This window comes from Pteropus alecto, unplaced genomic scaffold (assembly GCF_000325575.1).
Source record: "Pteropus alecto unplaced genomic scaffold, ASM32557v1 scaffold7, whole genome shotgun sequence".
In the NCBI taxonomy this organism is placed as follows: Eukaryota; Metazoa; Chordata; class Mammalia; order Chiroptera; family Pteropodidae; genus Pteropus; species Pteropus alecto.
This window is the reverse complement of record NW_006494614.1, coordinates 24,108,790-24,132,252: the sequence shown is the minus strand read 5'-3', so window position 1 is coordinate 24,132,252 and position 23,463 is coordinate 24,108,790. Positions and strand designations below refer to the sequence as shown.

At 32.4% G+C, this 23,463-nt stretch overlaps 1 protein-coding gene across 2 annotated transcripts in view; it reads left to right on the top strand.

The window, feature by feature from the left end:
• Window positions 1–23,463, top strand: part of ADGRB3 (adhesion G protein-coupled receptor B3) — a 659,277-nt gene that overhangs the window by 186,444 nt on the left and 449,370 nt on the right. The window lies entirely within an intron of this gene.

Sequence of the window (23,463 nt, the reverse complement as noted above, 5' to 3'; positions counted from 1 at the left end):
ACTCAAATGTGGTCAGTGCTTTGAAATTTTGAGTTGCTTATGGCAGGTACCGATAGATGTTTACTCTGCTATGGAAAAATGATTTTCCCCATTTGTTGTAAAGAATAATAATGCATAATTTCTTACCTTATTTCCACGTGACCTTGTTTGAAGAGTAAAATATCTGTGAAAGAGGATTGTGACGTGAGGGTGAAAAGAAGTTATACAAGAAAAAATGCTACATATGACTTCAAAATTCATTTTCATTTGATTGTGAATTCAAGTTATTAAAAAGTCTGTATGTCTTCAACAAAGTAAACTCCCTTTAGATATCCTAATTTAGAGAAATTGAAAATCTGTTTAGCTTTCCCCTTCTGCAACTCTTCATTCACCAGTCCAACTCCTGACCCTCCCCACCATCTCTTCCCTCCTCAAGCCCTGTGATGAAAGAAATGCATTACTTCATAGGATCATACACACCAAAAAACCAGGAACTGGCTATTAGTCTTTCCTAGGTATAGGAATTAACCAACTGTAGTGATTCATAAGGCTATCTTTTTGATACTTGCCACACCATGAGATGAATGAGAATATAAGAATAAATAAAGATGCTAATAATTGAAACTATAGTGATAAGTGCAAAAATGTGTAAAAGTCAGTAATAATTGATATATTTTTGCATTAAAGTTAACTTTTATACAATAAGTTCACATTCCATTTGGCATTACTAAATATGTGTTACTTGTGCAATTATTTAAATATTCTTATAAATAATATGGTGACAGTCATCTGAAATTTATATAGTATAAATTTATATAGTAGATAAATGCAAGAATTTCTGTAAAGTCCTTTAAAGAAAAAGAGATTATCAATAAAGTTTTATTTGTTCCTTTTTAAGATTTGAAATAGAATAGAAACAGTCATATCATTCAGGGGTAGTTTAAGTTCTGAATTAGAAATAGATATGGGCTTAAAGATAATCTTTCCAAGATGGGATTTAAGTCTTTCCATTTGAAAAATTGGTTTGGTGACCTGGGGGTCTATTGCATGGCTTCTGAAGGCCATGCTTCCCTCTGAGTAGATTTATCATTTACAGTCACCAATGTACTTGGACATCCACTCCTTCTCTTCAAGGAGAATGCTACTGTATCAGGATTTAACCAGATTTAAAATCTATTTGTAGTAAGCAACTACCAAATAGTATCGTAAGCAGAGCTATAGGAGAGCCCATCAAAGTTAATTTCCAGGTTTTCCTGATAGTCATTGCTGCGATTGTTGATCCTGAATTTTCAAAACCTAAGTTTCACTTTCATGTTTAATCAGAGAGAAAGAGTATTCAGAAAAAAAAAAAAAATGTACAGGGAAATACCAGCGTGAAAAATGATAGGTAATGGAATGCTAGGAGCTCTGCAGACTATTACCAGGATGCCAGAATCTGGCTTCAGAAATCAGTCTGTAGATGCTTGCCATAAAAAGGGCTTTACAGAACCTTCCTGTATTGCCAGGGCTCATTACTCAAAGTCTCCTCAAAACAGTAGAATTAATATTAGCTCTCTCTATGATTATTTCTTATCAGAGGAGATCAGGAGTATGCCCTAAACTGATGAGATCAGCTTGCTCTATCCTGGTCCCATCTCCTGTTGCAGCACATCTGTTTACCAAAACACCTGCAGAAATGTAGCTCCTGAGGCATATGCAGCAATTTGCTTCACTTCTCTTTTCTCACTCTTAACACAGTATTAAAGAAAACAAGCAATAACAACAAACTTCTATTCCTGGACTGAACTGTATTTACTTCATTTCCCCTTTTCTCATTCCAAAGTTACCTCTTTTTCCAAATACTACCAATTCAGCTCTGATGTTACAGTAAGGAATAATACATTCCTTTTATATTTGGTAAACTCTTTTGGTAGTAAAATTAAAATTGTCGTAGTATGTCCAAATGAGATAATAGAAAGAACATTGGTTTAAGTAGGATTTGGGATCCTAAGTTTAGAGTTCTAGATCTGTCACTTATATGATGATTTGGTTTATATAAGTGGCTTCACTCCTCTATGCCTGATATGCTGATATGCAAAGTGGATATGCTATTTTAATTAAGTTAAAGGGTTGTTTTGGCAAATACTTTATGTGTCTGTACTTTATTCACCATACTTTATTCCAAAATCTATTTAAAGTGGTTTACAGAGACATATACAGCATGACTAGATAATTAAAACAAGTCAAAGCAAGACTAGACTAAAAGTAGACTAAATCAACTCAGTTCCTAGAAGTCGCTACAAAAAGAAAACTAAAATGGGTATATGATCTGAAATTCTTCTCTTTCTCCCCTTGCTATGACTGGTCATGAACGAGTGGTCCAAATTAGAAATGTGGTTTACATTTATGTGCTACTAAAAATTCAGACAATTCTTCTGTCATTTTCATTTAGGAATTTCAATACCATCTAGCTTCTCACAAAACTCAGGTAAAATTGCATGATCCTACCGTCCTTCTGCTTCAGTGTTGTAGCACATTCTAGGGGAAACTTATCTGAAACCATGAACTTCAAAATGCACAGCTTCTTATATGCCTTGATTATGTAGAATGTCAAAAGACAACAGTATTCTAAAAGATCAAGTTTACCATTTCTATGTGAATGGCACTGTCTTAGGAATATTCACTCTGTCATTTCCCAAATATATGGAAATAAGATGTTTGATGAACTAACTTTATTTAGATAGATGCTACCTTCTAGGGAGAAAGTTCCAGTTTCCTGTTCAAGGGGTAGACTTTATTCATAGCTTTACAATCAATCCTGCTCTCTACTTGCCATTGTTAAAGCATTTGAAATCCGAAAGTGTAATTAAAGTATAAAAGCCATGTTCAAAGAGAACTAGTAGAGGGTTATATTTGCAAAAGAATAGAAGAAAGAAAAAATAGAAAAAAAGTGATGGTAACAAAGTAAAAATTTAAGAACTTGAATCATAGAACTGAGAAATTAAATCCAAAGAAGATATTAACATTAAATAATTTTTAAAACTCTGAGACATAAATGAGGAGGATCTAAAATTTATTAACCATATTTTAAAATTAAATGTCATTAAATAAAATGGAAAAAAGTTTATAGATGTAAAAAGATTAGAATATTTAAAACATAAAAAACTATGAAGTGATAACTATTTAAAAAAAAACACTAACAAAGCAGTAGAGAGACTTTAGAATAAAAGCATAAATCTTCCACATTGGATATTCAGTCCAAGGCTCTCTTCATTTTATTTTCCACTTTGGTAAATACTATACGGATAAAAGACATTTTATTATTTTCATTAACAACAGCAACAATAAAAACTTTCATCTTAAAAGCAGAGGGAAAAATGATAATAATCTTCACTCTAAAGAAATACTAGGAAGACAGATGGAAACTGAAGTCTTAAATGTTTTCACTTAAAATCAGTTTTTTTCTATAAATATATTGACACTTGAGAATAAAAAGTCATATAAACAACCTAGTGGCTGTTGTTTTGCATTGATCTAAAAAACCAACTGCCAAATACTCTATTTATATTTTTAAAGAGTCTCTTCTTTCTTAGACTCATAACATTTTTTTCACCATGTTTTATATAATTTTATTAAAATAAGTTTAGGTTTTTCTATGTGGTCTACTAAATCTCAATTTCAAAATCACCTGGGGAACAAAATTCCAGTTGAACAACAAAATAATGTAAAGATTGTTTTTGTTTGTTTTGCCTGAATTGGTCTCACCTTCAAAGTTACCATCCTCTCAATAGTCAATCCTCTCAAAATTTAATAAAACTTAATCCCATTTCACATACACTGACAATGAAAACTTTTTCTGAGATGATATTAGCATCCTGGGAATAGTCCATTGTATTTCGATAATGACAGTTCAGAGACTAACCCAGTTTCCGATGCATCTTCCAAATAAAGATAAAGGCCATCCCTGAAAATTGTTAGTAGAAAACAGACTACTCTCCAAGGTAGTTAAATTTTTAAAAAGGTTAATGCTTACTCAGACTTGCAGTGAGTAAAATGTTTGAGTTGCTTATCAGGAAGCTTTTGAAAAGGAATAATATTTGCTTTGATCTTTCGGTGAGAAATGGTTCTTGAATCATGAAAAAAGTGCTATTGAAAAAAATCGTTGTCCTTAAATTATTTTTTTTTCCTGTGGAAATATTTCATGGTATATTTTTGGAATATAAATTTTAAAAATAAAAATAACATTTTAAAATCTGTGTCTGGGGATTTTTCAGGAGATTCTAAGGAATGACCAGAATGCAGAGGTTGGCTTCTAAATTACATGTTTAAGTTCAGCTCAAACTTAGAATTGATAAAAAGATTTAGTAAAAATTAAAATGATCTTTTAGGAGAGGAACTATCAAGAGATGAATAATCAAGCTCTATATACAGAAGTGTTAAACACCCAAATTACCCAAATCAAATCTGTGAATAATCTTCAATTAGGAGTCAACCACTAAAAAGTGGAATATTAAGCATTTTTAACACATTCACTTCCAATTTTTAAAGAAAAATATTTTATCCTTTTTGGCAAAATTATATAGGCTTAAAAAATACAAGCAATACTGAATATTAAAGATGAAAAATTAAATTCAAGCACTCTAAAAACAGTCATTTTTAACATTAGCTGAACATCATCCCATTCATCTCTCAGTGCACCAATTCCTTTTTTCTCTGTGCAGAAATACAGCTATAAATTTGGATACATGGATGGATGGATGGATGGATGCATGGAAATAATTTATAATATGGGAATTATGTATAATGTGTTTTTAAATGAACATTGAGCAACTTTAGTTTCATTTAAATTTCATAGAAGAAAAATAAACTGATATGAAAATGAAAATTTTAATGTCAAATAAATGACTCTTCACTACAGTATAGTACTTCTTAAAATATTCCTGTAAGATTAAAGAGAGAGTATGAGAGGGAGTGGAGAAGAGGCAAAGAAAGGAGAGGAGGGGCAAAAGAAAAGAGGATAGGATAGATAGGAGAAGCGTTTATACATTTTTTTAAAAGAGTAATTTTTCAAAGCGACTCGTTTCAATTCTGACTCTACTGACTCCCTGTTTAAAAGATGAATATATCACCACTCACATCTCCTCATTTTAATAAGGCGAATTATTATTTTTACATTGCTCTTTTATAGTTTCATTTTGTTCTGTAACCTCAGATTGCACGTTATTTTATTAATAGTTATGTGTGTAACTGGATTTACTGTGCTTCACCAGTCCTTTTACCATGTATTTTCAATGCCTCGGTGTTTATTTTTACTTATCTCTTAATTAGAATTATTAACGGTCTACTTTTTTATTTGTTTGTTTCTCAAGTTGTGATTCTGGGCATCACATTCTCTTAATTTATTCCTGTTTTAGAATCCATGCCTATTGACTTTATACGTAAACAACATCTTGACTGGTTATGGAGTTCTTCGTTTACAATTCGTTACTCTAAAATGTTGTAGACATTGCTTTATTCTTACACTGAATGTTGTTGGAAATATCTGGTGTTAGCCCTTCTCTCTCTCCCTCTCTCATTCTGTCTCTCCCTTTCTTCCTTTCTCCTTTGCCCTTTTTCTTCTTCTTCCTCTAAATCTAAGTCTTCAGCTAAGTCTTTGTCTAAGTGTTCTCTTGCTCCCCATCTTGCTACTTTTTGAAGATTATTTCATTATATTAGTCTATTTTTTTGCCTGGATACTGTTGGTAAGTTTTTTTTGTTTATATGACCATTCGTGATTCATTTTATTAGGAATCAGTGGACAAAAATCTAACACTATGAAGATATATTAGCCTTCATAACCCCAACTCCCTATTTAATCTTTAAAGTTTTGCATATACATTGCCAAATGATTTCCCAAACACCACATATAATTATTTTTTGTCTGCAGTTTTTTTTTAATTTATTGGGATAACATAGGTTAATAAAATTATGTAGGTTTCAAGTGTGCAATTTAATAATAAGTCATATATATATGTTGCATTGTACATTCACCACCCAAAGTTAAATTTCCTCTGTCACCATATATTTGACCCCTTTTATCCTTATCTACTTCCCCCCCTCACCTCTCCCTCTGGTAACCACTAAACTGCTATCCATGTCCATCAGTCTCTGTCTTTATTCAGTTGTTGCTTTCAGTTTTATATCTCAGATATGAGTGAAATCATATGGTTCTAAACTTTTTCTGTCTGATTTATTTCACTTTGCATTACTCAACCATAAGAAAAGAAAAAATACTGCCATTTGCCACATATAATTTTTAATAATCATTGTATCTCTGAGGCGATTATGCTGCATGGACTGTGGCATTTAAAAATATCTTGCATTTAAAAAAGAGTCCTTCATTAATGACAAAAAGTTTATAATAATGTATTAGGATGGTCCTTAAATATATCCCTGATTTTCTTTCCTCTGATTATTTTAGGTAGATAAAATAATTTTTGGAGAGTTTTAGCATAGTAAATAGAAGTTACATTAAATATGAATTTCATGGAGGCACTTTATCTTCTTTCTAATACTGTTGACTAATTCATAAAAACATAAGCTATTTATTTACATAGTGCAAAGAGTTTTCTTATATAAGCAAAACACAAGCAAAGCCTTAAAATCTCTTTATGAATTATTCATTCAACTTTGATCATCATAATCTGTAGAAGATTTTTAAGCCCTTGCACTTTAATCCAGTGGTTGTTCTGCCACTTGTCAAGTAAATTGACAATTTATATATTTTTAAAAAAAAAAACCACGAGATTTAAAAATAATATATCTAATACCAGGTACTTACAAATATTTCTAATCATCAGTGTCCAGATTTATCTAGTTATTTTATTGTAGCCTTGAACTCTGTATTAAAAAATCATATTTGTACTTCGTATCCTTTAATTTTAATTAGTAAGGGCTCCACAAAAAGCATTTTTGTAAAGAGGTTCAGAAGTCTTTAAGTAGTTAAGTATACATCGAATACATTAAGTTGACCTAACATAGAAAAATAAATATGATAATAGATCTCTGATAAAATGCTCAAATTATTTTACATAATTAGTAGAACACTGTATTAGTATACAATAACTTGTGTACCTCTAAAGACAATAGATAAACACTTTATTTATTGTCAAAAAGTTCATAAAGACCATCTGAAATTGTTTTCTCTCAAAGGTAAATTAATGCATTTTGATTTTATTAAACATTTTGATGTAAAAAATATATACACATTTTAGGATTTATACTAATGCCATCAGTGGAATCATTCTAATAGTGTCCCTCTGCAGAGTATGCTACATAAGCATAATCTACTGTGTTTTTTAAGTTCTAAACTTATTTTTTTCTTTAAGTAAAATCCTGTAGCTTTCAATGCTATATACTGTAACAATGCAGGCTGTCAAAGACCAGAGAACTAATTTAGCTAGAAATGAATTAATGCCATCCTCATCTCACATTAATTTTGTTAGAATTGTGTCTCAAGTAGAAAATGTTGGCTCTGAGTATAAAATAGTGAATTACTTCTTTAGGCTCAACGGAATAAAATGCCAGGAATGGAAACCATGTCGCCTTTGTGACTGGAATATTAAATGATGAGCTGTGTGCATTACTCCGTAGCAAAAATGTCCTCAGTGCAGCTTTGATCAGTTTGGCCAACTTCAGTTTTTAGATTCATCCTTGAAATAATGTATAGTTTGTATTGTGTACATTCTTGAGCCCAGATTTTTTTTCTGTTGAAACTCTTATTCATTAGTGTATATAATTTATTTGTACTTGTAGGTAAACTTTTAATTTTTTATGCAATCATGACAAGCCAAAGCAAAAGAGATATAATATATCTTTGTACAATAATGTCTGACAGAAATTGTCCATAGTAAATATAAAGAAATTGTATTTGTGAAATAAAAAACAATTAACATATGTTATAATTTAGTGGAGGTTTCAAAACTTGTATTGTTTTCAAAAGATTTTAAAGCCTGATTTTCATAACCATAAGTTAGAAATAAACAAATGGTTTCATTCATTTTATTGGTGAAACATTTAATAATGTTTTTTGTTCTGTAGTAATTATTATTTTTCTACATAACAAATCCCAACAGAGTTCATGGAAAAAAATAGGAAATCTAAAATGTTATCACACAGAGAAAAGGCATGTGGGGAACAGGGAAAACTAAAATCTTAAATATCCCTTATTGTTTTAAGTGAAAAATGTAATTGTAAAGGACATGCTTTATTATGTATAGTTCTGTAAGAGGTTAGGCAGTCCTTATTGCTCAGTCAGAGAATAGTCTCGGTATTTCTCAACTTGGGATCTATCTGTTTCAAATATTTTCATTTAGCACTAACTGAAGATATTCTTCTAACATGAAATTGCAAAATACAACCTAAATGATTGGAGAATGATTGAAATCACACGTGGAATATAATGTTTACAATTTATTAGCATTCACTGAAACATGAATAACAAGTAACAAATATCATGGTTTTGATGTTTACCTCCAATCTGTCAGAACCACACGAGTCCTGAAATCCTTAACTACATGTGTGCAAAGCAGATATTCTTCAACCCTGTCCTCTGCGAACCTTTTATCCTAATTTATAATTCACCACCTGCTCATTTCTTGCTGTGTTTGTTTTGTAGCAATCTATGTAAGGATGGCTATTTCCTCTTATCAACCCATATTCTAAAGGTTTTCTGTTTTTGCTTGATCAAAAGTTCTGTGTCCACAGACTGTCAATTGTCTCCTCTGCAGCACTTGTCGTTTCCCTCTCTTGGGCAATCTCTGCAGATCTCAATCTGTGGCTACTAGTTTTCTGGAAATAGCTTTTCTCTATTTAGTTTGTACTTTTGCAAGTTCAAAAGCTCAGATTTTGAAGCTGTGCCAGGTGCTACAGAGAGATGACCAGCCTGTACGGATCTGCCTTCATCCTGGTGAAGGATTTGGCTCTGGAGAAAAGAAATGTCCTGCCTGTCCCAGCATTTTACAGATTTAGAGTCTGAACTGCCAGATTTTATTCATTGCATATTAAATTTCATTCTCTCCAACTCTGAAGCTAGAGTACACTCCTCTCTGTGCTTTTGTTGCTTTGCTTTTCTGCTTTGAACTTGACCCATTTTCTGTCCTTCATTGCATCCCACTCCCCCACCCTAACTGCAGACCTCAGGGTGTCTCTCAGCTGTCTTCATCTGTTTTTCAGGACAAGGATATTCATAGAGGGTTTTCCAGGTCTTGCTGGACCCTGCCCAGGACCCCATTTCCTGTACCCTGCTCTTATGTGTACTTTCTCACCTCTTCTAGTCTCTGCCTAAGGAGCTAGATAGACCCAGGTAGGACAGCATTGCTCAAGAAGGGAACTGCTTCCAAACTTATTTCGACATAAAAATGCATCCCCTGTGCCGTAAGTCTTTTGCTGTAAGTCGCATTATTAAATATCCCCTTTACAAAAGTTCAAATTTTCTGTTTAACTCTTTTGCGCCTGCCTTTTAATAGATATAAACTCTATCTTTGAACATCTACAACCAAGGTTATTGGAGACTAGGATTTTAAAGAAAACAAGAACTTTAATTTTAATACTTGTAAATAAATAAAGTTTCAATTTATAGTGTCTTCGAATAGTTTCATGTCTACTGTTTAATGAGAGAGTCTACCAGAATCTTAGTTTTGTGATCCATAAAATTAATTTTAATACTCTAGGTAAAAAAAAAAAAATAGCATCTGTAATTTCTAGTTTAAAATATTTATATTATTAGTGACTTCTTAAAATAATGTATCATGCAAATGTATCCTTTTTTCTTCAAATAGTACAGATTGCTTTTCTATTTAAGATAATCAGACATTTTTATCCCCCAATATGCTCCATTATTAAACAAAATAATTTGAGAACAGCATGTTAGAGGATGACAAACTTTACTCTGCAAAAAATAATAGAAAAATGATAACATTAGAACTTGTAAACTTCATTGTATTGCCAAATATTAAGAATGTAGTGGATTAGTAACAGTTCCACAATATTTATTCAATTGAATAACATAGCCATTTAGAACCATTTTCTTGCATAGTAGACAAATTATTAAGTTGCAATATGGAAAAAAAAAAACCTGCCTATAATGAACAAAATTAAAGGAGAAAGTGTTGATATTTATTAAGTAGCTACTATGGACCTGTTATTCTCAAACTTTTTGGACTCAGAACTACTTTACACTCTTAAAAATTATTGAGGATCCCAAATAATTTTTTTGTTTATGTGAGCTATTATCTGTTAACTGAAATAAAACAGAAAAATTTAAAATATGTATTAATTCAATTATAAAATAAACATAAAATGATAAATCTATGATATATCAACTAGCAATAAAATCTTTTATGAAAAATAACTATTTCCTGAAACAAAACAAATGTAATGGGAAGAATGGCGATGTTTTATGTTTTTGCACATATTTCTAATGTCTGGGTATATGGAAGGCAGTTGGATTTCTATATCTGCTTCTGCATTCAGTATGTATGTTTTGCTGTTTTGGCTATGTTTTAGAAGAAAATCAAGCCTCACACAAATAGATAGTTCAAAAAGGGAGGAGTATTTTAATAATATTTTTCAAATAATAACTTTGGGTATTATTTGATGGTATAACTCAATAAATGATAATTTCTTAAAGTTACAATGTAGACTCAGAAGCAATATCAATACACATTGCACACACATAATATCAAAATCCATTGGTCTATTTGGCACTTCAAATGGATTTTTTACCTCTGTATGATTTTAACTCCGTGGGTCCCTGAAAGTGTCTCAGGTACCCGGGGGATTCCAGGACCACACTTTGAGAATAACAGTGGTAGTCACTGCTTTTGCAAAACAAAAATACTATATAAAGTAAATACTATTATCCTCTGATTGCAGATTATGAATCCAATTCTAATAGAGCTTACGATGCCTGGACTTTACATTCCAGCTGGCCTGGATTTACAACCCAACTCTAACACTTACCAGCTCCCTGACAAAAATATATTCTGTGAATTCCTTAGTATGCCACAGTCGTGCAAATACACAAATGTGTACTATTTCATTTTCAAAGATTTCAAGTGAGAATTAGCCCAGCATAATTTTTAGACACTTAGACTCTTGGAGCCAAATTTTCTCAAACCAATATTATGCCCTTTTCTTCCTGTGTGACCTTCAGCATGCTCACGCACTTAATGAAGTTATGAGAATTAAGTAAAGTAATTTGCATTAAGGGCTTAGAACAGTGTCTGCATTTTACAAGGGACAGATGGGTCCATGCTATTTTTTACTGTTATCATCATCACCGTCATCATCTATCATCTGCCCTTGGACACTCTTGCTTTTTCAGAAGTGAGTCAGGCACTATCCTTCCCTGACTGTCAGCCATAGGAGACTTATACTATGCTCTCCAATTTATCCTATAGAAAACTCCTCACTAGGTTCAAGGAGAAGGAGCATGGATCCTGACTCCAGCAATACTTTCTCCTTAGGGGAATGAAAACCAACTGTGACTCTTTCCAAATAAATGTCTTTACAAACCTCTACCTTTCCAACTCTAACCATCTTTGATATCCTTGATCTATCCAAAAGTTATGAATTTGGCTTTCAGCCATTTCTTCATGAAATCTTTAAATGGGGATATGTCTCTCATTCACATTGGTGTAGAAACTTTGGATAAAATAGCAACAGAAAATGTCCTACCCTGATATTCCATTACACAAAAAATAACAATTCAGGGGGAAAAAAAAGAAGAGAACTAAGATACTATGTGCTTACAAACATAATCTTAAATATTCACAATGCTTCTGTGAAGAAGGTATTATCCCATTGTACAGAGGTGGGGTTAGGGGAACCAAGGCTCAGAGAGATTGAATAACTTGTTGCAAATCACAGGAAGTATCAAAATGTGACAATGTCTGTCCAAGCTACCTTAGCTAGATTTGCCCAGCATTTATGTATTAAGTTTCTCTCCTCTCACTTTCTTTACTTTTGTTCTTACTTAGTTTTAAAGGTCAGATATATTTAAAAGATGGCCCATAAAACAATAATCCCTGTCCTCTTTTCCCTTTGCCATTAAGGCCGCCACTTCTCCTTCTTTTGGATGATTCATTTAGCATTTACCTTCATGTCTTCACATTACATTCTTGCATTACTTCCTCTTAATTTTCAGTTTTAGAAATGAATTCTTAACTTTCCACTTCAGAAGATCAATTTTTGTGCCCCTTTTCTCTCCCTGCCCCTGTCACTTACATTCTGTTCCCAGACTGGTCAATAGAGTTGAGTCATAGTTTTGCTGTAGATAAATATCAAGTATTTACATTGTTACAACTATGTAAATGCTGTTCACATCTATGATTACTTTTCCTTTTATGTACTACTTTTGTGTCTTCTCTGAATTAATAATTATTATATTTTTGACTTCATTATGATTTTCATATCATAAGTACCACCATTTCAGTCAGAAAATATTTCCTACTTTTCTACATTATCACACAAGACATTCTGTCAGGGATGTACAAATAAAAGAGTCATTTTCTTTTCATTAATCATCGCATGATATTTGCCACCTATTAGAATTTTCAGAGATTTTTTAAGTACTCATAAATTTAACTTTATTAGTACAGATGAAGGACATGGTCAGAGATAGTCATTTAAAAATATATTAATAAAAATTTTTACTCTAAGTTAATATTAAAAGTTAGTTTTTATAAAGTTGCCTTGTGTTTATGAAATAGTACAGTTTATAGTGTTTTTCATTGAATATTGACTTCAACAAGTTTAAGGTAATTTAGAATGCGTTAACAATTAGGACAAATTATAATGTCATTTCTGGGTAAAATGAACATATCTATTAAAATGATTATGAATCATAGTTACTGATATTCAATAAAAGTTGCAGTCCTCTTTAAGTGCAATGCAATCAATATACAACCTCACAATTTAAAAAATGTGTATGTTTAAGTACATAAAAATTGTTTTATTGATTAACACATTTAATACACACAAGAAGACATTACAATTAAACTCTCAGCTATCTGGCTTAAATAGAGCACGGATTTTTCTGGAGAGCTGAGTTTTCCAAATGCCTGATGATTATTGCTTATAAGCATAGAAATTAACTTAACTTAGCCACTCCAAAACTGCATTACATTTAGCCTTGTCTTCCTTAAAAGAATACAGGCTTTTTGAAAGCTTACAATAAACTTATTATTCCAGTGATACTTGTAGTTTAAAATGATGAGTGAATGGCATATGCCTTATACTAAACATTTCTAGATTTCTGTGCTATTTGAGTTGTGTCTTTTTCTTAATCAGATTTCCTTTTAGGCTACCAAAGCTAATTATAATTTAGTATATCTTCTGTTATTATCTCTTCTTTCTTATAATTGGTTGCTGCTTTTTCAACTATGGGCTTATGCTATATAATTGAAATGTTTTGATCAGGATAAAAACTAATACTGGAGATATGAAGGGATCATATGTGAATAAAGTACACTAAGCTTAGTACATGGATTTGTAATATTTATTTGGACTGCCCAGAATACTTTTATTACTTAATTCCTAGATATAGCTATATCTATGTATAGTTAAGTTTACCACATAAATGATGTGTTAGCAACTGCTAGTTGCCCTCCCTACATATTCTCTCTTTCTATAATAATAGAACTTTTACCTTCAGCTGGGGCCATGACAGCCAAGAAGGAGCAGACATGTGTCTAAGCTCAGGGCAGTGAGATGGAGGGAAAGGATGCCATTTTCAGAACATGGTATTAAAGAAAGTGATTTGGCTTTTCTGCCATTCTCTCCATCCCGATACTGAGAATTCAGAACTCCCTCTTGGATCAGGAGAGGATAAGAGTCAGAGGATGGTGGAGCAGAAAGATAACAATGAAGCCACTGAAATAAGAGCAAAATAAACTACTTCGCTTTTGTTCAAGCCACTGGTTTGGGGGATCTATCTTCTGTTTCTGCTCATTAATTCTATTTAGTATAACAGAATAGTTAAATGTGTGATGATAGCATCTTCTCTGCTCGAGATACTGGCCAGTTCATTTGTTCTGTTGCCCTTGGGTTCAGTTAAAACAGTGATAGATTTTATTTAAATCCCACCTATTCAGGCCCTAAGGTTTGAAGCATTAATTTTTTAAAGATGGTTGTCTTTAGGTTATTAATTTGTAAGATGATAAGTAAGTGAGTAGTGTGGTGCCTGAATGAAGTGTGGATTAGAGCAGGACTGTTTTTGTTTCAGTCTTCTTAGGCTCTGACTTCAACCGAAAAACTAAACAGTATACCTTAAAATTCTCATTATTTTGGCCAGTTGAAGGATTTGTACCCCTGGTTTTTACTACCTCTCCTCCAAATATACATTAAAAAATAAAATAAAATAATTCTAACACTAGCCCGGGGATCAGTATAACCTCAGTTTAGTGAGGAATTTCGACTCAATGAGAGGTTTAAATATAAAGTGTTTTTTTTTTTTTTCTTTAATCTTTCAATTGTCCTGAGACCCTTTTTTAACCACTGACAGTATTTTTGGGTATGTTACTCAATTTTTCTGTGAATTTGGTTATTAAAAGCCCAGTTCAGGTAAAAATATTCTCACACTTGGTCAAAATTTTATTTTGTCTCCTTTCCCAAGCACAAATCTGACCATGGTTGAGGGACCTGAGTGGTAAGGGAAGAGAAGGATCTATCTGCCTTCACATGCCTCATCTCTTCAGGGCTCACCTTCTCTATGAATGAGAGTTAAAAATGCTTGTTCAATTCTGGGATAAATATGTGCATGCTCTGTGGGGGGGTCCTGCGGGGCCTTCCTAATGCTCAATTCCCTGATGTGAGAGTAGGAGATCACTTGGAAACTTGACCCGATAGTCCTCTTAGCCCTCACCATATTGCAGGGGTCCCTTCATCTACCCTTCGTCTAGTAGGCAGCACTCTTGGGTGAACTGCCAGCAGAAGTACTCAAGTCCTTCATCCTTCTCAGTGTCCCTATGGCTCTTAAAAAGTCACACATCTTCCCTGTCCAAATTCTGGGCATGTAGGTAGTCCAGTCCTGCCCCTTTGTCTACCCTCCCTGATGTCTCTCTCTAATGTTCTCTTGCTCACAGAGGCCTGAGTCACATGAGTAAACCTATTACCTAAGTGGATATCCAGCCAGGCAACAGCATGGTAGTATTTTTCCTCTCTCTCATGGCGAGGAGAGAGAATTGCCTTTTACCAGTAATGTAAAATTTTTCACAAGACATAACAACTCCCACTCTACCTCTGCTCTTCTCCCATCTATTTACCAGATAGTAATAGGGGTTCTGTAATCTCTTACTTCGTAGAGATCAAAGGGGTGACTTTTTAGAGATCAGTGGGGGTGAGATCTGGCTCCAATTACAGGCACCTCTTATTAGATGGTGGGTTACTTAAAAATTCTTTGTGTCCAAGTTTGGCACTAGTCCTGCTCAACATGCTGTTCCCGTTAGCAAGATGTTTGTAGTAGGGACTTCATATCACTTTATACAGAATAATATAATTTGTAAACCAAAATACAAAATTAGCTTAAGCAATTATACAGTAGTTTTACAACGTGCATTTAAAACAAGCATAATATTTATTTTCCCTTGCTCTCAAAAGGCCTATTTTTAAGAAAGTAAAAAAAATGCTGCCATTTTTAGGTTTTGTTTTAGAAAATCTAGTTAAGGGAATTATCATAATCTTGATAACTATTATCTTTCTCTGAGATGTTTTGAATAAATATTATGATACACATTTGTGCAACATTTCTGTGTAAGCATATGCCAGATGTGTGATGACATGCAGCCTTGTAATACAATAACACAAACTCCTGGAAGAGTAGTAACTGAGAAATATTTTGTATACTGAATATAACTCTGGAGACAAGACTTGCAGAGTGCGCACGTGCGTGTGTGTATGTTTTATCTAGCATCCCATCCAGCTCTAATATTCTGTGCTTTGGTTTTGCTGATGCCCTCTCAAAGCAAAATAAATCCTTTTCAGAAGATCCCAATGAAACTAATGAATTTAACCCCAAAGATTTTATCCTTCTCAGTTGTCAACTAGAAGCTAAAGTACATCAGAGAGAAACTGATTACAAGATTTTTGCATTTCAATTATTCTGCATTTATTATTACAATTACTAATTCCATCTATCTTTCACTTGCTAAGTATAGGAAAATGAAAAAAAAAAGACCTCTAAATTCATAATCCCCTCAGAAATGTAAATAGTGTATAGTTGATATACATGATCCTTTATATACTTATAAATTTATGACTGAAATCATAGTTAAAATTATTTAGAGAGATTTTTCTGAAATAGAGAATTTAAGGAATATCTGTATTGTTTTGAGTATGCCAAATGCATAGTTTAAATTGAGAGAGATAATTATATCTATAGAAGCTTAAATCTTATAAAGTGGAAATACTAGGAGAGAAATCGTGAAAGAAAATCAAAGATCAATTAGAGCATTTTTGATGCACAAAATAAAAGCTGACAGTAAAACTTAGTAAATAGTATTTGTATAGCCAAATTGGTTAGCTCATTCAAAGTATAAATACAAAGTAAAAGCAAAAGTAGTATTCCCAAGATAAAGAAAATAAGAAAAAGAAAATCTGTTTTTAATTTATTTGGAATTCTAAAATCATTCTTACGTATGGAAAAATCATAAAGAATGTTTTTTAAAATCCTTAAAATCCAGCCATATTTGAGGGACAGACATAGCTTTAAATAAAAAAGGCAAAATTACTGTGTTGTGGAAGGCAAACTCATCTTCCTTTACATAGTTAACCACTTAATTTTCACTTCATGTCCTATGTCTTAAATCATAGCATCATTTCCTTACTTTTTGCATCAGAAACGACCATAGAGTACACTGCCACACGGCCACATGGGTATTACAGAGGAGCATTAGGGCACTGGCTCTGGAGCACGCTAGAACCCACCTGGGCGAGGAACTTTGAGCTGCTGGCTCACCAGCAGAGCTCAAACATAGTTGGCCTTGCCCTATTTAGGATGTTAAACATCTGGATATTTAAAATAGAAACTTTGATTCTCAGCTTGTTTCGAAAAGTCAAAATCAGCTAAAAAATACACAGGACTTGTTTAGCCATCAGTGGAAGTGGAATTAACAACCCATCTCTCTAGAGGGGGCATGTTTCTTCCAAGCTTCCACAGCCCCCATCAGCCCCATTGTCTTGAAGACAGTATGCTTCATTATTTGGTACTGCTTAACCTCCAAAAACATTTGAATATTTGACTTCTGATCTAGCATGTCTTTTACAGGTGAAACCATTGAGGTCTTACTTATCTCCTGAGCCTTCTAAATAATAAAATGTAAGGGTTAAGAGTATGGTCTCTGGAGTTAGAGTGTGTGGGTTAAAATCCCAGCTCAGCAACTTATCAGCTCTGTGATCTTTAGCAAGTTATTAAATATTTCTAGTTTCCTCATCTCTAAACTAAAGAGTAAAATAGTACCTGCCTCATTGGGTTTTGTGAAGCTGGATCAATAAATATATGTGGTGTGCTTAGAATAGTGCTTTGCAAATTTTATGTTCCAAATGTTTGCTATTGTTATGAAACCACTTTATAGAAGTCAAGGCACAGAGTAGCCTGCTCAAAGGATGAATTCATCTGTGTCCAGGCACTAATTTCATATAGCTTATATGTATGGCCCTATCCATTGAATTCTCCCTCTAGTTCAGTCATATACCAGTTCTGAGTATTGGAAGGAAGGTTTATGCAGCTTTTGTGTTTGGGATCTTTTACTGCTCTTAGACAATGCAGTCTTGAATATAGGAAAATAATTAAAGTTGGTGGAAAAGCCAGTCCTGGTATATAAGATCAGAGATAAAGCGATCAAGAAGAAGGAAGTGGCAACTTTACTTATTTAAGAAATCATGGAGATAGAAAAGTCATTTATGATTCCACCTTCAGTTGTCAATTGCAAGGAGGAAGAAGAATTTCATCTTTTTCTATTTTTATGCATAATTCATATTAACATTTCGAAAAGCTGGGAACATAGCTCATTTAGGCAGGAAAGAGAATGAGGCGGGAAGACTTGTACTCATTCTCTTTCAAAATATTCTTTCACTTGGTTTGGTAATTTTAAATGGTCTCTTTTAGCATTATATTGATTGCATTGTGGGGAAAAAAAGAGTTCTTTTTTTCTTATCGTTTGTATAATCAATTTCATACTCAATAGAGAATAACTCCATGTGATTTTGAATAAGCATTGATAGCAGATCATAAGCATTTTTCTAGTTGAAAAACTTATTTGTGACAGAATTTTAAAATATATGTTCCTGATTGTTCTTTCCCATATTTTGTATTTAGGGTTGATTTGACTAACTGAACATAAATCTGGAGGCTCTGTTCCTCTAAAAAATATTCTTTTTTTAAGTAAATGACAAAGGATGAAGATAGTTGTTCACATGGATTAGTCTATTCTCTGACAAACAGGTCTTAAAAGCCTTTCATATAAAGGGAAACATTTTGTATTCTATACACACACACACACACACACACACACACGTGTGTGTGTGTGTGTGTGTGTATAGAATTAAGTGGTTAACTATGTTAAGGAAGATGAGTTTGACATATGATATATATATGTTAAATTCATTAACTTGCAGGACCTCCACTACCCTCCAGTCAAATTAAATGTTTTATCATCCTAAAATCTACCTAGAAGCAAGACAGAATATTTTTATGGAGTGAATAATATTTCACTGGAGTTAAATCTATGAATTCTTTGACTAGATTTGTTTCTTCATAAGATAATCTCTGATGCTTAAACTTGTGCCAAGGTTTTATATAACAAATTGTTTTTCACTGATTATAAATTATTTTCATTATTTTCAATTAAAATTTATAATTTTCTCTTATTGTATCTTTTGTTTAAGTAAAATGTGTAAATTTCCATGTGTGTAAGGCTCTGACATTTGAATGACAGTTGGAAAGCTTACTGTAACTCAGATAGGGCAATATTTACAGTATTTGTTGCACCCAATGAATCCTGTCAGGCGTAGGAAATGAGAGCCTCTTTGAAGATTAAGTCTTTGCCAGTCTTAGGTAACATTTGTTTGCTTGTGAAAATACTGTGTAATGACTTGACCACCTGTTACAATTTTATATAATGCAATAGCTAGGTTGTTACTGTTAGAAAAAAAGAAAGTATGGGGAAAGTGAACATAATTGTTAGGAAGATATGATTTAAACAGGAGAAACAACCAAGAGAATGATTTTTGAAAAGAAAATGTGTAAGAGGAGAAAGCAACAAATAGATGAGTGAACAATTCACTTGTTGGATTGAAAGTCTGACAATCTAATTTTTAAACTTCATCTTTCTTTAACTCCCTCAAGCAATAGCATTATTACAGTCTCCATATTAGGCTTTACCAGTGTTTACTGTTTGGTATATACTGTATACCAAAAGTTTGGTCAAATGCCTTTAAGAATGAATTTTTTATTGATCCTGCAATTACCTTATCATTCGAATTAAGGATATGATTTTTGAAATAACGTACTCATAAAATATAGTACAAACTAGTTTTATGGTTTACATGCTTATATTTATTCTTAAGTGTAATCCAAAATATGACTTCAAATGGACTTCCTAGTGCTTAGTGGCTCTCAACAGGAAAGACACAGTGGTTCTGTGTTGGTGGCCCACTTGGAGACAACTTGACAAGTTCTAGGGCCTTAATTAGACTTTATTGTATGTTATTGTTTACTCAAGCTTAAACATTCTAGATCATTTTACAAAAAAAAAAAAGAAAAGCTAAAGTAAGAAAAGAAAGAAAGAAAAGTTAGAAGAGAGAGAAATGTATTGAATATTTGTATGTGTGAATGCATAAATATACTTATTAAATGGCTACAGATTGATCCTTCTGCAGTTTCCAGGAACCCAAACACCTGAAAACCGTATGCATTCCTCTATGTCCTTAGCTACTGAACGACATGCTGACTTTTGGAAAACAGATTGCTGAAAATCAAAAGAACTGAGATAGCCATTTATAAATTAAGAGTTTGCAATTAGGAAAATTGTGACAAGTTCTTCAAGATGTTCTAAAATATATGTTATTAATATGTAGTTTAATAAATTCATTAGCTATGTATAATTCTGAACCAATCACAGCAAAGAAAATAGATGAAAATCATTTCTAAACAACAATTAACATATTCTAGTTTTAGGTTTAGCTACTTTCTGTAAAAACATAGTCTGGATTACAGCCATATTTGTGTGTGTGTGTGTGTGTGTGTGTGTGTGTGTGTGTGTGTGTGTGTTTCTGAAACCTAATGAAAATCCCCTGAATGGAATACCATTAATCCCTGGAGAAGAAATAATTGGGGCAACATTTAATATAACAGATGTGATTGCTGTAAGTGCCAATAAGATAGGAGTCAGTGCATTAGCAATAAAGATTAAATAAGGAAAGTTGAGAAATGGTGAGTAAAGATTCTGCTTGCCCTGAGAGAAATTTCATGAAAAACCAGTGCCTTCAATTGTTACTTTCAATAACATTGAAGTAATAATACATACGAGTCAATTTTAAATTACTGAATATAAATTCCAACAGTGAAAAATAGAAGATACCATTACAAGATCCAAAGTTCTTCACCAAAAGCAATGTTAATAAAATATTCACTCTTGGGGAGAAATGAGAAGGAAAGTAAAATTATGACAACTGTAGTCATTATACTAGGAATCTATGTTAAGTATTCAAAATGTTTACATTCCTCTAAAGGTAATTCAGTATATTTTGTAAAAGCTTTTATAAAAACTTAGCATATATTCTCCCTTCATTCAAAATTAGTTAATGTAACTCAGAAAATCTTAAATGTTACATGAAAACTCTAAAATTATACTTTTTGATAAATAATATAATTATAACAATTCAATACTGAAGATCTCTGGATGCTCATAGTCCATATATCACCATATGTACTGACTCTGAAATTTGACTTTCAGGAATACTGGCGATGTGTATTTCTTATGCCATGTGACACTGTCAGTAGTGTTAAGATTTTCTAATGTAATGGGATAATATTCTCTATAATAAATGCTACCATCTATAAGTGTGATTTTTGGCAACCATAAAAATGTATGATTTCACATAAATATTACTACTACATTCACTGTTTTTTTAAAACATGATCTTCTGGGAAATAACATATTATTTCCTCATGATTTATTATTGTATTTCCAGATAACACCTCAAGTTTCTAGGCTTGACTCTTATGACTATAAATTCCTCAAAACTGTGAATTATGAATTATGGATTATGATTTATGAACTGTAGAATTTTAAATGAGCCTTTTAAAGTTTCTACCTCAAGGACCATTTGGTCTGGATAATACCCTTGCCTTTTGGAATGTTAATCATAAATAAAATCTTCTGTTTTCTGAATTAGCTTTATATAAATTAATACATTAAGGTTCATATTTAGGCAAACTTGAAAATGCTATTTATACATCTTAAACAGAAACCATATGATTTTAGGAAGATTAAGAAGGCCAATATTAATATTTTAGTAACTCAAATGCATAGAGCCAGATCCTAATAGACTTCCATATGTGAAATTCAAATAAAGACACTGTTAATTATTAACATTGATGATTGTGTATTAAATAACTATTAGTGACATTAATGGAATTTTCAACTACTTCAATTAATCAGTCCATCTATGAATGTGTCTTCATAACTCTGTGATCATTATTCACATAGTACATTTTTCTGTGGTGTTTGCCCTTCAGAAATCTGAATTTCTGAGCAATTAAGATGACTGAACATTATACATATGGAGCAAAAGTATAAGCTAAAAGTAAGCTTGGTTCTACAATGCCTAATGTTATAAGCGAAAACTTGTGTTGGGATGAATGCTCCGGGTGCAGATAAAGGCACTTCTCTTCAGAGTCTTGATGACAGCCACCTCAAGTATCAGTTTATAAAGAAATGATTGATTTCTCTTATGCTTTTCTTTCTACAAAGAAAAAGTCTACAAAAAACATTGAGTCTTAGCTTTCATTCTTATCAATACTTGCCTAAATCAGCTGATAACATTTGCAAGGGTCAAAGGGAAGCTTAAAATTGAGCCATTGCACATAAAACAAATGGTTTCTCCAAGCTAATGACATGATTCTAAGATCACAAATCTAGCAACAAATGCGCGTGGCTGTTTAGAACTATAAGAGATAACTCAATTCAGTTACCAGATGCTCTTCCTGATGTTTGCCTATCCTTTACTGAGATTTTATTTTTAGTCCTCGTGATGACCCAACATTTCTATGAGGATACAGTATTATTATTGCCATTTTAAGGATTAAGGAAACTGAGTCTACAAGAAATCATACTGAAGTCTACAAGAAGGTAGTATATGAGCCCATGCCTTCTGGGTTCCAAGGTGTTAGAGTACGTATTTTAAATATTAACTATGTTGATATTATTTTAAACACATTAAAAATCAAAAATCACCTCTTTTCAAGTAAATGATTTTGATGTTAAGATGTGAAAATTTTTCTGACGATATTTCATGAGACAGGCAATTTTAATGTTTTAAAAATTCAAATGGGAAGAACGAGGAGCAGGCTTATTAATGCATACCAATTTGCTCAATAAAATTACAAGTGCTGTTACGTCCACACACTGTATGTTAAAATGAATTTATTAATGTTTTCAGTGCTGAAGCATAAGCTAGATTGAAGTTTAGTGGCAATTATTTTACATACAAACTTTTAAATTTTATATTCAAAACATTTCTATTCATATTTAATTTAATAAACTATTTAATCTTAATTTTTAAAGATAAACAATTCTTTTATTCATTCAATTAATACATATGCACTGATTATACCAGGCATTGAGCTTTGATGTTGAATGAATCCAGATAAACAGTCTTGCCTTCAAGGAGCTTTCTGTCTACTGATTATTATACATATACACAAGATAACTTCCAACTAAAAGAACTGCTGTTTTGTGATGGACTCCCTACATGAACTGTGTTTTAGTGGGCTCTGCAGAGGCTTCTTTGTGAGTGCTTGAGTGCTGAAACCAAAAAATGTTCAGGCTTTGGTTAGTAGACCCATTTTAACTCAGAAGAATATAAAAATAAAAGCAATATTTTATTGATTTCTGAAAGGCAATATTAGGTAATACCTTCATAGGAAGTGTCTGGAAATTGAAATTATTACTAAAAGGTTTGGTGAATGTATAATTATAGCGAAAGAATTTAGATGGTGTCAATGGAGTTATAATTAATTTTTCTTCTAGGGAATTAGCTCCAGTCTCTTCCTAGAATACGTTTTTGTTGGTCAAAATGCTTCTGTTTTCCAGATATTGTTAGTCTTTATGGGCAATGATGAGTAGACACTGAAAAATGCTTATGCATTTTTTTCACTTTTGCGTTTAATATAATTTATTTAATTGTAAGTTTATATAATTTTTTTCCAGCTTAATTTAAATATAGTTGACATGCAACATTGTG